Raw genomic sequence first — 12,387 nt, forward strand, 5'->3', positions numbered from 1 at the left:
GAGTAAAGGACGTTACTCCTACGGGAGACAACGCATTCACATTTACATGTATAGGTGAACCACATCTGTAACAACTAATTTTCTAGTTGATGGTTTTATTTGGGGTGAAAGTTCTTCCCCCTCTCATGACATTTTGTTTCTTATTGTCATCGCTCTTGCTCACAAACACTTTATTGGTCACAGCTCCAGTAATGGTAGTATTTGACAAAGCAGCCTTTATTTGTTTTGCATCCTCCAAAGAACTTTCTATGCTTTTTCAATATCTATTGCTTTTTCTAAAGACGGATCTTTACAAGTCAACAATCCTTCTTGTATTTTTTTGCAATGACATCTGCCCACTAATTGGTCTCTTATCAATTACGAAGTATTATTCTCAAATTCACATTTGGCTGCTAGAACCTTTAACGCAGTTATACACATATCTATACTTTCTGTGAGTTTTTGGACTCTGGTGAAAAATGTATACCGGTGTACAACAATATTTTTTGTTTTGGTAATATACTTAGCTACAGCTATCTCAAACTCATCCGGATCTTTGTCTTCCGGAAGTTCATATAGTGGCAGATGATCAAATCCATTTTGGCCCTCAATGCCTAAGTGAAAGTACATCAAATTATTTTTCCTCTCAGGTCTAAATCTCTGGCCGTCAATGGCTCCTAAGTATGCCTTCAAAGATCTAAGTCATAGCTTCCACTCTAACAGAGGATCACCTGGTTCTTGGAGTAAGGGTGCCGGTGGTACAACACTCTGCATGTTTTGCTCAATGATAGGCTACACCCTGTGAAATAAATAGTAAATTATATCTTGTACACTATTTAGTGTACCTGTAAAATTAAAGTTAGTAAGTACCGGAAGAGAGAAAAAAAATGTTAGCAAAATTGTTACAACAGAATTACCACAAAAATGAAAAAGGACAATTAAAGCATGTAAAACAAACAAAATTGAACCAGGGTTCCTTGTCTTGTGTGATGAACAAAGAGAGATAATCTCAGTCCTCTATTTACTTCTCTGCATGTGAGGACTGGAAAAAAAACTTAAATTCCGGATTAGCTGTTGAAAGTCACCTGACTGGAGTGGAGCAGGAAATGGATGCCACCGAAAGAAAGAGACAACAAAATAAAACTTCTATTGAAGACGCTGGTAGAGCTTGGAAAGTCTGCTGTTCCCACAAAATAACCATGTTGAGCTGAGCAGGATACTTTATTGATGGTAGGTGCACAAGAAGGTTGGGAGTGACACGGTGGGGTTCTGTTACGCGCTTGCGATCCCACCAAGTGTTGAGTTGAGCGCGAGGCTTTACAGTGGGAGACAGTACGTTTCAACTTAACGACTTGAAAACATGTTTGCGATCTCACCACGTATGCGCTGAGCTGCGCGCGAAGTTTTACTGTGACAGACAGTACATTTAATTTTGAAGTCTTGAAAACGTGTTTGTGATCCCACCGAGTGTATTTTCTGAGCTGCGCGTAACGTTTTACTGTAGCAGGGAGTACGTTTCAACTTAAAGTCTTGCACTCCTTGGTGGTGCAGTAGAAAAACTGCTTTGCACGTATCTGTTCTCAAGATTACTGGTTTAGTAAACGTGCGCAAAATAGTCTACAACAATTCACCCCCAGTAGACTCTGGGCGGAAACTCATGAGACCAACTTTGAATACTACGCCATACTTCGTAAAACAGCTGATTTCGGGCGGTAATTGAATTTTAGTACCCCACTGATCGAGCGAAAGGCCAGGATAAACTTTTCACAAATCAACGTATCACTCACAATGGGCCCATAAACACTCAGATTTCCTGGTGTTGAACGGAAAAAAATGTATTCTGTTAAGTTAGCCTCTACTCCCCTTCATTTTTTCTACCAGCCCCCCTTTTGTGTTTCTGCGGAGACTTTCGTGAAGTCAGAAGTTACGTGTTCACTGAAAGCTGGTTGTATTGATAAGGCTTGCATGTCACAGTAAGGAGCCCTGCCCTGCCGAACGGCCTAAGTGAACAGATGCTTTATCTGTTAGCTCACCAATGCCTGTAACCTCCCTTGCCTATCTACAAAAATAACGTGGGTAGGGGTTTATCAGGATTCAACTGTTCAGCATGTAAGCATTATACAAAGGGGTTGTGTAAGCATTATGTAACAATGACAAAGTGGTTTCAATGTGTTTCACGAGGCACCGAAAAGTATAAATGCCATGTTTGAACTTGTCAGCCCCTCCCTCAGGCACTTGCAGTGTCTGAATGATGGGACTCTTCTCATGAGTGAAATAAACTTGTATTTTGTTTCCACTCCAGTGTTGATCCTCATTTTGAGAATACGTAGACTAAGGGTGTCCCTGCACCAGTGAGACAGATAAAAATCTCACTTCTACACTGGCTGTTTCGCTGGGGGTTAAGTTTTATTTCTCTTTGATCTGAATTAGTTAATGCCTAACTAATCTTCACAGATCAACACTCTTCCTTTGGTCAATGGACCATTGGTCGAGTAGTTGATGGTGATATTAACAAATTCATTAATCTATCATATAGCTTTCAATAAAATGATCACAGACTTAAATGAACGCACACTTGTACAGATTCACAGTGCAAACTCCATCAACTTTCATGGGAGAGAAAAATTCATTTATCAAATAACATACACAAATGCATCCAACAATCTCAACACAGTAGGAGTGATAGATGAAGAAACAAAAGGACATAGTATCTCATAATTTGAAATGAAATATTTAAATTCAATACAAAATTCTATTTACCTAATAGTGGAATGGGAAACCCAACCCCTGGCCAGAAGGGTTAGTGGAGGTCACCTAATAAAGTCGGAGACAAAGACTGTAGGACAGGTGCAAGATAGGTTTATACTTACTACACTTCTCTAGAACCCGACGCACCGGAGCACATCCCTCTCTTACACTCTCTCCCTCCTCGATATTCTTCCACAAATCTTCAATCTAGTCAGGCTGTCTTAAGCATTGAATCTTCTCAGTCTGTTCTTCCGAGTAGCAGTTCTCGCCTACTCCTCATTCAGCATCAACCACTCTTCGTAACAGCTCTTTCTATCTAAATCTTAAATCACTCAAACTTATACCCTTTAATTTTGCATGTCTCACCCTCAAAGGTTGCAAATGTCTGCGAATCAAGAACTCTGATTGGACCGGGGTATGGGAGTTGTCATCACCTCATGTGGTCATCCCAAATTTCTTAACTAATTCTTTGTTTAGTAAACCCTTCCCACTTAATTTATTCAATTTTTCAGAACAGTTTCTTTCACATGCATTCATGAAATAGATACAAATTTAATATAATTTTCTTCAGTTGAGGAACTTTTCCCACGCACGTGTCCTTAGGTCTTGGCAGTCGATCAATGTCCCGGTCAGCAGGTCATTCCGGGAGTCTAATGCGCAGACTCAACGTGCGTTACGTTTCACCCACCATCTTTTCTTTCAGCTTAGCATATCAGGCCCAAATACACACTATTGATAAAAGAATCATAAACAGAGGTTAATTTCTCAAATATGTTATTATCACTGTTACCACCCACTTCTACTCTATCCCATGTTATTCTTTGCTTTGTTAAGCGAAGCGTTAGTAGCGAAAAACTTCTTTTAAGATCCAGGCGAGCATATGCCAGGCACACGGTAATTCATGACCTGTAGTTAGCAACTCTTTGCGCATTTGCGAGTTTCATCTCACATGGGTTAATCATGTGGTTACTTACGCAGGACGGGTTCACACAGACGCAACGCGATTTTCAGTTTCAAGCGGGATTTCAGTTACGTAGCAAACTATTCTGTTATTTAAGCAAGCAGAAAGCCTTTTCCCCATGTATGAATGTTGTGTGGATGTGAATTTTCTTTCAAGTTTCTATTATTTACTTGTTAGTACTTGTTAACGAGGGGTTGGTTCGAGCAAGTTTCTTTTCTTACAATCCTTGCTCCATCAACACCACACTGTGCAAAAGCTACAAATACTTATTGTACCATGAAGCAAAGAAGGACGCTCTCTGTGCAATTGATTTGTGCCTCGGTTAAAAGCTGAGTGAAGACTGGAAAATAAAGTGAAAGTAAATACGTACTCACAAGGCTTGCCAATCAGTCCGACATTTTAACACCCTCTGTTGCCATTGGAAAAACAAAGATCCCACCGAGGGAAAGACACCAAGACTCAAGGTGTAGGGTTCAAGCGTTTCTTGAGAAGCACAGAGAGACATCCATCTACCGAGAGGCACGAAGAGGAACCATCACTGATAACGGTGACAGGAAGAGCTCTCGTGCCACCTCAGGACAATCAGATTACATCTGACCCATAAAATTTACTGACATCACCACAGATGCCTAATGTGTTCTTTAACTGTATTGACGGCTAAAGACTCCCAAATCTGCACTGTTGAAAGGGACTTCTGGATAAAGAGCCGCTTCATAGAAGCGTCCAGAGTGCAGATTGCTGACACGCACTAGATCCTCACCAGATGTTATGCATTATGGCTGCCGTACCATGAGTAAAGTATCACATACGCAATGCACTGATTGTGAGCTCCTTGTAAGCCTTTGACAAGGGACACATTTCCTGTACGTCGCTCAAACACCTTAGCCGGCCCATGTGTAATGACACATAATGCAAGTGAGCAGACAGCAGCCCATGTCACTACTTGTGCAAGTGAGGCCTCTGTGTGAATTCTTGCTATCTGTTTGCAAGAGCACTTTCAGTCGAAATTCTGGTCTTAGAGATCATTCACAAGTCCTGCCATGAGGAATAAAGAAATATTGCGCTTAGAAGAGGTTGGGTGTCAGCATACAGGGCCATTTAAAATAAAATTACAGTCAAAAACACTTAACGAGGAAAAGAAGAAAGGAAATCAATTTGCGTAAATGAAATCTGATGAAAGCAGACACGGAAAGACAAACACAGGAGATGAGGCCGCAAGACTTTTTCCAGTGATAACCTGCCACCTTGAGATAAAATGAGGGCCTTGGGGAAGGCAAGACATACAGACAACAATGGCTGCAGCGGCTAATCAGACATGCATTATCTAAGGTCACTGTGTACGAGAGAGGAGAGAGACTGACTGCAAGTTTAAAATAAAAAGCACTATGGAGGGAGCCGCAGGCAGAGCAAGTGGGAGGGGGAAGAAATAATACCTAAATCACGTCGGGAGCGGCGGATGGGCACTGATTAAGTTGCATCAATCTGTGCTTGGTACCTGCTCCACTGAAAGGATCGGAAGTGACGTTTGGCCATTACAGGCCAATTAAGGCAGCTGCAAAGAAGAGAGACATTGCAACCAACCAATGGGAAGCAATGGGAGGGCTCCAAGCCATTTTTGTAAACAATAGTTCTTGCAAGAGACGCATGCGCTAGCGTGTGCTCCTGTAGACTCGACCCTAGAAACTAGTAAGCCCAAATAAAAATTTTAAAAGAACATTTAAGTTGTTTTACTAATGTAAAATAAATCCATATCTTCTACTTAGTGAGAAATGTACCCTATGAATCAAAAGGACATTTTATAACAAGGAGTACATTTTCTTGATGCATTTAAAAGAGCCCATTTTTCAGCATCTAAATACTGTTATGCCTTGAATGTTATAATGTTTTAGTGCTAAAGGGATGATAAAGTAGATATAGTTTTGAATTGCAGTCTTGTATGTCACTAACATCTACCTCAGTCCCCTTTAAAAATACCCAACACTATTTCACATCTTGTCTTTCTGAAAGAATGGTTCCAGTACACAACGTAAAAGATCCTGCCTCAACTATTGGACCCTTATCATAGATCATTGGTTGGTCTCAAGTCTAACCCTTATTACTTGGCGCCTACTGCCTGATGTAAAGTTGTACTAAAGCTTGTCCACAACCAATAGTAGGCGTAAACATTTTATTTTCTGGTGTGAAATCCAGATTACCTGAGATTCGTTGGAGAAACTGTTTTTAGTGATTGGCTAGAACAGTCATCCCTATTCACTGGTTGCTGAGCAGTACATACTGTATTATGGCTTGTGATTGGATAGTTGAATGTTTTCCTGTTGTTCATTGGTTGCATGTGAAGGAGCGCTCACGTGCTGCACGTTTCCCACTTCCGTCAGTGAACGGTTTGCCTGACCCTTCCATCGTGGTGGACTGTGAATGTCTGTCTGTGATCCCGTGCCCTGGCCGGACGCAGCTTTAGAAAACCTGTGCGATTCGCATGACCGGGTTGGCACAGGTGAGCAAAATTTCGCTAACGGCGGCTTAGTCTTATTGCACTCCCCCAGAACATTAGGTTCTGAAGTGCCAGCCAAGAGAAATAACTTCCGGGGCGCCGAGGACTACCGTTTCTTAAACAGGCGGACTAACCCCACCGCTAGTCAGTTTAAGCCCCTCCCTCAGATGCACAACGACTCCGCCCTACGGCGCAAGCCCCTCCCCCACAGTGTAGGTTGCGCGGGGTGTCGCACGTGCGCGTAGGGCTCAGGAAGTGTTAGCTGGGCATTGCTTTGAATGCCACTGCTCTCTTCCTACAACTCTTCTGGGTCCGAGACACTCTGGCCACTGCTAGGAAGGTGAGTTTGATGTGTGTGCATCACTTACTCGCTCCACAAGACTCTGACAGCTCCTGTCCACAGTGGAATCGACCTGCTCCCTTCCTAGCCACCACGGCTTGGGGTTACTCGCAGTTAAACCGCTCTCTAGGCAGGGTAGTTCAAAGTGCGTTAAATGAACAGGTACTGTCCGGTACTGAGTACCTGTATTCTTATAATTTGAAAGGGATTCATACCTGCACTTCTCAGCACTGGTGCAATACATTTAGTTGGAGTGTACCGGCACTTCTCAGTAGCAAGCAGGTACTCTAAATACGGAGTGCTTGCCCTTCTATATTTCTATTGAAAGCACTATCTGTGATATATAAGATGCCCCATACTTTAACATCCACTAATGTTGTACAGTATTCAAATCGCAAGTAGTAAACGTTCCTTTAGCATAAATTAGATATAGTCTACGTTTCGCGATGTACTTGGCCATATGTCATGTGTGAAACCTTTGCCAGTTCTTACATTGTGGACTTTTTAGTTTTGCTTGTAAGTATAATTTCAGAATCACAACATAAAGAACTCATAAATGAAACAAACCATACTAGCTGAAGATGCCACGTTCGACATGGTGTGTGAATCAGCTCAGTGTCAATTTAGAAATTGGTTAGTGCGCAGCAGCGCTGGAACAAAACATCTTTACTCTGCGAACCCATAAATTGAAGGTCAAGGTGTAGCATCCAAAAGTGGGCGAAAAGCAGTCTGACAGTCAATGTGTATATATATATATTTTTATCTTTCGCAAAGAAATTGGTAACCAGGAGAATCGTGACAGTAAATCTGTTCTGGCTTAATTAGTTGCTCAGGCCGCATTTTACATTATCTTAATGGGGTTAAGGTAGCTGCTGCAGAGATCTTTGTGTGCTTAGTAATTCTCAGGGAGTAATACTGGTAAGATAACTGGTGAATAATGAACTTACCAGTTTTTACTCATTAAGTAGCATATTGAGTTTGTGCCTCCTGCAAAGCACATCATATATCGTGCAGGTGAAACATTTTTATTTTATGTAGCTTGATTAGTGGGTTCTTTCTTTCGACACACAGATCCTTTTCTTGCTTGCAGTTCATAATTTGCAACCCTTGTAATAGAGACTAGTGAGACTAGTGAACTGTGAACCAGCATCAAGGTCCGGCATGCAAACTGCAAGCCTTGGGTTTAGAACATTATTTTTTTCACAATATGCTAAAAAGGGTCTGTTTTAGTAGCAATATATTTATGAGTACAGACAACCCCAGACACTGCGTTACATTTTAAATCCTGCCTTTTGGTTTCTCCCGGCCATCCACTTTAAATTTTCTTTAAATATGTTTATTAGGTTTTACATAAAGTCAGTGATGCACACATTGCAGTAGCACATCTGAAATACCAGTCCCTCATTTCTATAAAGAGGTACATATGTTCATCAACCTCCAGAACAGGCTATCCCCAGTATCAACTCAAAACCGATACAATAGCGCAGTAAGGCACCCCTTCCCACATTTGACATGGCATAAGGACATTCATGTCCAGTGTCAATTGTTGATGAAATTCAGAGTAGACCTACAAGTCTTAACAGTTACAAAACAATTTTGAGCCTAGCCTCATCATCATGGGTCCATTTTGGCATACATGTGTTTTGGAGGCTGGATGCTTGAGGCCACAACCCCCACGATCAGGTAGGTATTATCAGTTGAGAACCTTCAGGAATAGATCATGCCAAGCTCACGTCCCTCCATAACTCCTCCATCTGTCCCTTACTGGGGCCTCACATCCTAACCTGGAGGTCCTGATAGCAATGTAAGTAGTATGATGGGGTCCAGACTACAGCTTCGCCATCCTCCTCCTCAGACTTAGTCATTGGCTGAGGTCACTGTACCACCCTCTGGATTCTCAAAGGCTTCCAGCACCTCTGACCAAAGAGGTGCTATGGGTCGCCTTCTCCCCTCCACACCCCTGCGGCTTCCTCTTTGCGGAGCACTTATTCTTCTGCCCTAGCTCATCCGATAACGGTAGTCTCTCACATAGATACTGTATGGTCCCGACTTCCATTCAATGGCAAGTTGCCTCTTTGGCAGTACGAGGGCCAAATCGACAAACTTGTTCCCCCCACTTTCTTCAATGTCAGCCTGGGAAAGGACCCGAGAAGGTACACTTCCAGAGTACTAGGCATAGTACCGTGGAATATTCCGTGTGCACTCTTAACATATAATCCCCAACTGTTAAGACAATGTGCGACTCCTCCACCTTGAAACCCTCATTGTCTCATGCAACATCCTGTACATTGATTTGCTCACTTTTATGATTTATTGTAAATATTTAATGTGTGTTTGTGATGTACAGCACCTTACTTTGGGTTGAGTAGAGCTAAAGATGAATTACATGAAAAAGGAGTAAGTTCTATTTAACTTGCTGTTCATGTAAATACTCGTTCAGACGGAAACATCTGACATTCTTACAGTGCATGCAAATCTGATATATATAGGGTTTGAACAAAGTCAAAAGCCTGCTGCCAAATTGTAGTTTTTCTTAAGTACTTGTTGAATGACAACAAACTGAGTACCTTTGATTACCGTCCATTGCATGTTTGTCTAGGCATTAGGTTCCGCTTAGCTCCCAAACAGGATCATGCCCGAACGAAGGGAGGGCTGCATTTTTGATTTTGGCTATTATTATGTATTATCCTATTACTGTGATCGTTTATGGCAATGGCTTTTTGCATTTAAATGAGATTTGCTGCATCTGCACTTTACTATTTCTGTATTGTACCCTTTGAATTTTTGTATTAAGCCTTCATACTTTTTACAGTTCCGCACTGGAACTCACCTATTGAGTAAGTCTTTTATTATTTGACTGCTTTTTGATATTATTTGTACCTTGCACTTGGACACATTGCCTCAAAATTAACAGTGTTCCTGATCCACCCAACTAGTTGGTGTGCTTTTGAAGTTCAACATTTATAGGCCCACATATGTTAGGCCTGATTAATGTTTGACAGTTCATGTATTGATTTTTTTTTTCTCACTACTTAATATTCTTCTCCATTAACAACAATCTTAGTGTTGCTGGAGACTCTGTTTATGAAACGTTTCAGCAACAAGATCGGCACTTGTGATCCTGGGCTGATAGTAAGTGCTCTGTTGATATTACATCACTTTGTTGCCTTTTTCATGATCTTGGAGTACTGTGTGGATGCTGTTGCTGTTCATCATCGTGGATTGTTGTCACACATCATCTTTGTAAAGAGACTTATTCCTCTACTGATAGTCATTCACAATCAGTAGTACCCTGTCCTCTGTAATGCTGTTCATATAAATTTGTGTTGGGCTGCCCGATGGAATGACAATGGTATACCTGAACAATGTTTGTTTTCATCTGTCCTCAATGGACATCATTTCATCAGTCTTCCTTTTCTATGCTGTGACCCTCTCTTTTTACGGGAGTTCTTTGAGCCTCAATCTTGTTGGCATTGTTGCAGTGTAAGAAGCTTTGTAGTAATACACAGGCACAAAGCTTTGTTAGGAGAGGGTTTATTGTACGTAAAATAGATAGATTAGTAACCCTACCAGGAGCTGTTGTAACTTCAAGCTCCGCAGTGGTGACACTGTAACTACCTGTCAAGGAACCTCGATCACTTTTGCATTCTTCATGATAGGCAGGACACCCCAGGATCTGTTTAGGGTAAGTTGAGGGTTTTCTAGGATGGCAACCTTACTCTATCCTAATTATGACTTTTGGCGGAGCGGTGGTGACAACCGCCGCGCCACTGCTTCACCGAAGGTCGCTGCTGCCTGCCAGATTACAACAAATTTTGTGGTTGGGCGGGTGGCTTGGCGTTTCCGGTGTATCTTGAAAGAGGCACCGCAATGGCAACGCCACGTGGGATTCCTGCACGGCATGGACTCGAAAGTCCATGCTGTGCAGGAACCTGGGTGCATGCACACGAGTGCACATGTTGGGACCCCCCCATGCATCTCCAGGTTGAGAGGGAACAGGGGGCCCTGTAGGGCCCCCTTTGATTCAGCACCACCAGCATTTGCATGGAGGAAAGACCTCCATGAAACCGCTGGCGGTCCTGAAACTTGTAATGTGCATGGTGGTGCCGCAGAGGCACCACCTGCATATTGCATAGCCCCTGACTGCTGCGCAGCCCGCCATTCCCTGGCGAAGCGCTTTTTTTGGTGAGTAGCACGCTGCTCTGAAACCCATAAGGATTAGTGTTGAATTGGTATAGTGAAATAAGAAAGTAATTTGAGTTGTGGATCTGTTAGTCAGTTATTTGGGTTGGGGAGGGGTAAAAAAGGGAAAAGGTTAGGTTAGCCTTTATATAGCGCTTGTAACCCTAATGGGGTGTTGAAGCGCTTTATTGGAGAGTAGCACGCTATTCCGGAACCCATAAAGGATTAGTGTTGAAAATTAGTATAGTGAAATATGAAAGTAGTTTGAGTGCTGGATGTGTTATTCAGTTGGATAGAGAACAGTAGCGGAGGGATAGAAAAGGGAAAAAGGTTTGGATTTATATAATGCTTGCTTACCTTTTTTGGCTAGTAGCACGCTACTCTGGGACCCATAAAGGATTAGTGGTGAATTAGTATAGTGGAATATGAAATTTGAGAAGAGAACATGTTAGTCTGTTAATTTGATTGAAAAGGATAGCGGAGGGATTAGGAGAGTGATGGATTTTTTTTTGGCGGTCATAGCAGCAGTAGGAGGAGGCTTTTTGATGAGTAAAAAGGGGTTGTGGAGGGGAAGAGTCAGAGGGAAGAGTTTAGAAAGGTTTGTTTTGGGGATCAGTATAGTAAAAGAGGTGTCAGATGATGCAAGGAGGGGTAGAGTAAGGCAGAGTCTAGAAGGGTTATTTTGGGGATCATGGTAGTGGTATGGGGTTTGGGATAAATGAGAGAGTGGGTGTAGAGGATAGATTGATAGATGTATAGGGTGAGAAATAGGGTAGTGCATTGGAAAGAGTGGTTGAAAGAAGTTTGAGATGAGTCAGAAAGTTGGGTTAGAAGATATATTGAGAGAAGTATAGGGTGAGAAATAGGGTAATGCATTGGATATGCTGAAATAGAAGAAATTGATACATATATAGATCCATAAGTACTTTGAAAGTCTATAAATGCATAAAGGAGGTAGGTATATGCAGATTAAAGATATTGATAGAGGTACAGGATGAGAAATAGGGTAGTGCATTGGATATGCTTTTCAGGAGGAAAGTAACAAACACAAGGAAAGTAACAAACACACAGATCCAAGTGCATGGAAGGAAAATAGATGCACAATGGAAGACCTACATGTAGACCAAAGATGCACCATATAAACTCTGGTTTTCAAGTGTTATTGTACTTGAAAAAAAAAAAAAAAAAAAAATCCTCATAATTATTGTACATGTTTATACAAAGCAATACACAAAGATAGGTACATATCTATAATAAAAATACATGATTATATATAGAGAGATGTGCTCAAAATTTCTGTTTGCATATGGTGCTTATGTGGGGAAGACAATTCTTGAGTAGTTTTCTGAAGATAAGGTGGCTGTCCTTGGATCTTATGTTGGGGGGGAGGGGAGGGGGTAAAGAGTTCCATAGTTTGGCTGCTTGAACAGAGAGCGATGTGCCACCCATGTTTTTAGGTCTTGCCTGGCGAACGCAGCGCGACGCGCTGTCGCCAGCGAGATCTATTGTCGCTGACTTGCCTCGGAAGTGGGACAGGAGATGGGCACGCGCATGGTCTCGGCGGATCTGAGTTGGTGTACGCGCTTGCTTGGTGTACGCGTTGCTCGCTTGCTCGCGCTTGCTTGGTGTACGCGTTGCTTGCATGTCGCGGATTTCAGTTGGTGTACGCGCTTGCTCGTGCTGTTG

At 42.1% G+C, this 12,387-nt stretch overlaps 1 protein-coding gene across 1 annotated transcript in view; it reads left to right on the top strand.

The window, feature by feature from the left end:
- Positions 1-6,358: 6,358 nt before the first annotated feature.
- Positions 6,359-12,387, top strand: part of USP40 (ubiquitin specific peptidase 40) — a 667,009-nt gene continuing 660,980 nt past the window's right edge. Inside the window, exon 1 of the mRNA XM_085646205.1 lies at positions 6,359-6,519. The gene's annotated coding sequence lies outside the window, so the exon portion shown is untranslated. The remainder of the gene's footprint in view (positions 6,520-12,387) is intronic.

The sequence above is a fragment of the Triturus cristatus genome, chromosome 3_1, assembly GCF_964204655.1.
Source record: "Triturus cristatus chromosome 3_1, aTriCri1.1, whole genome shotgun sequence".
NCBI classification, from domain to species: Eukaryota; Metazoa; Chordata; class Amphibia; order Caudata; family Salamandridae; genus Triturus; species Triturus cristatus.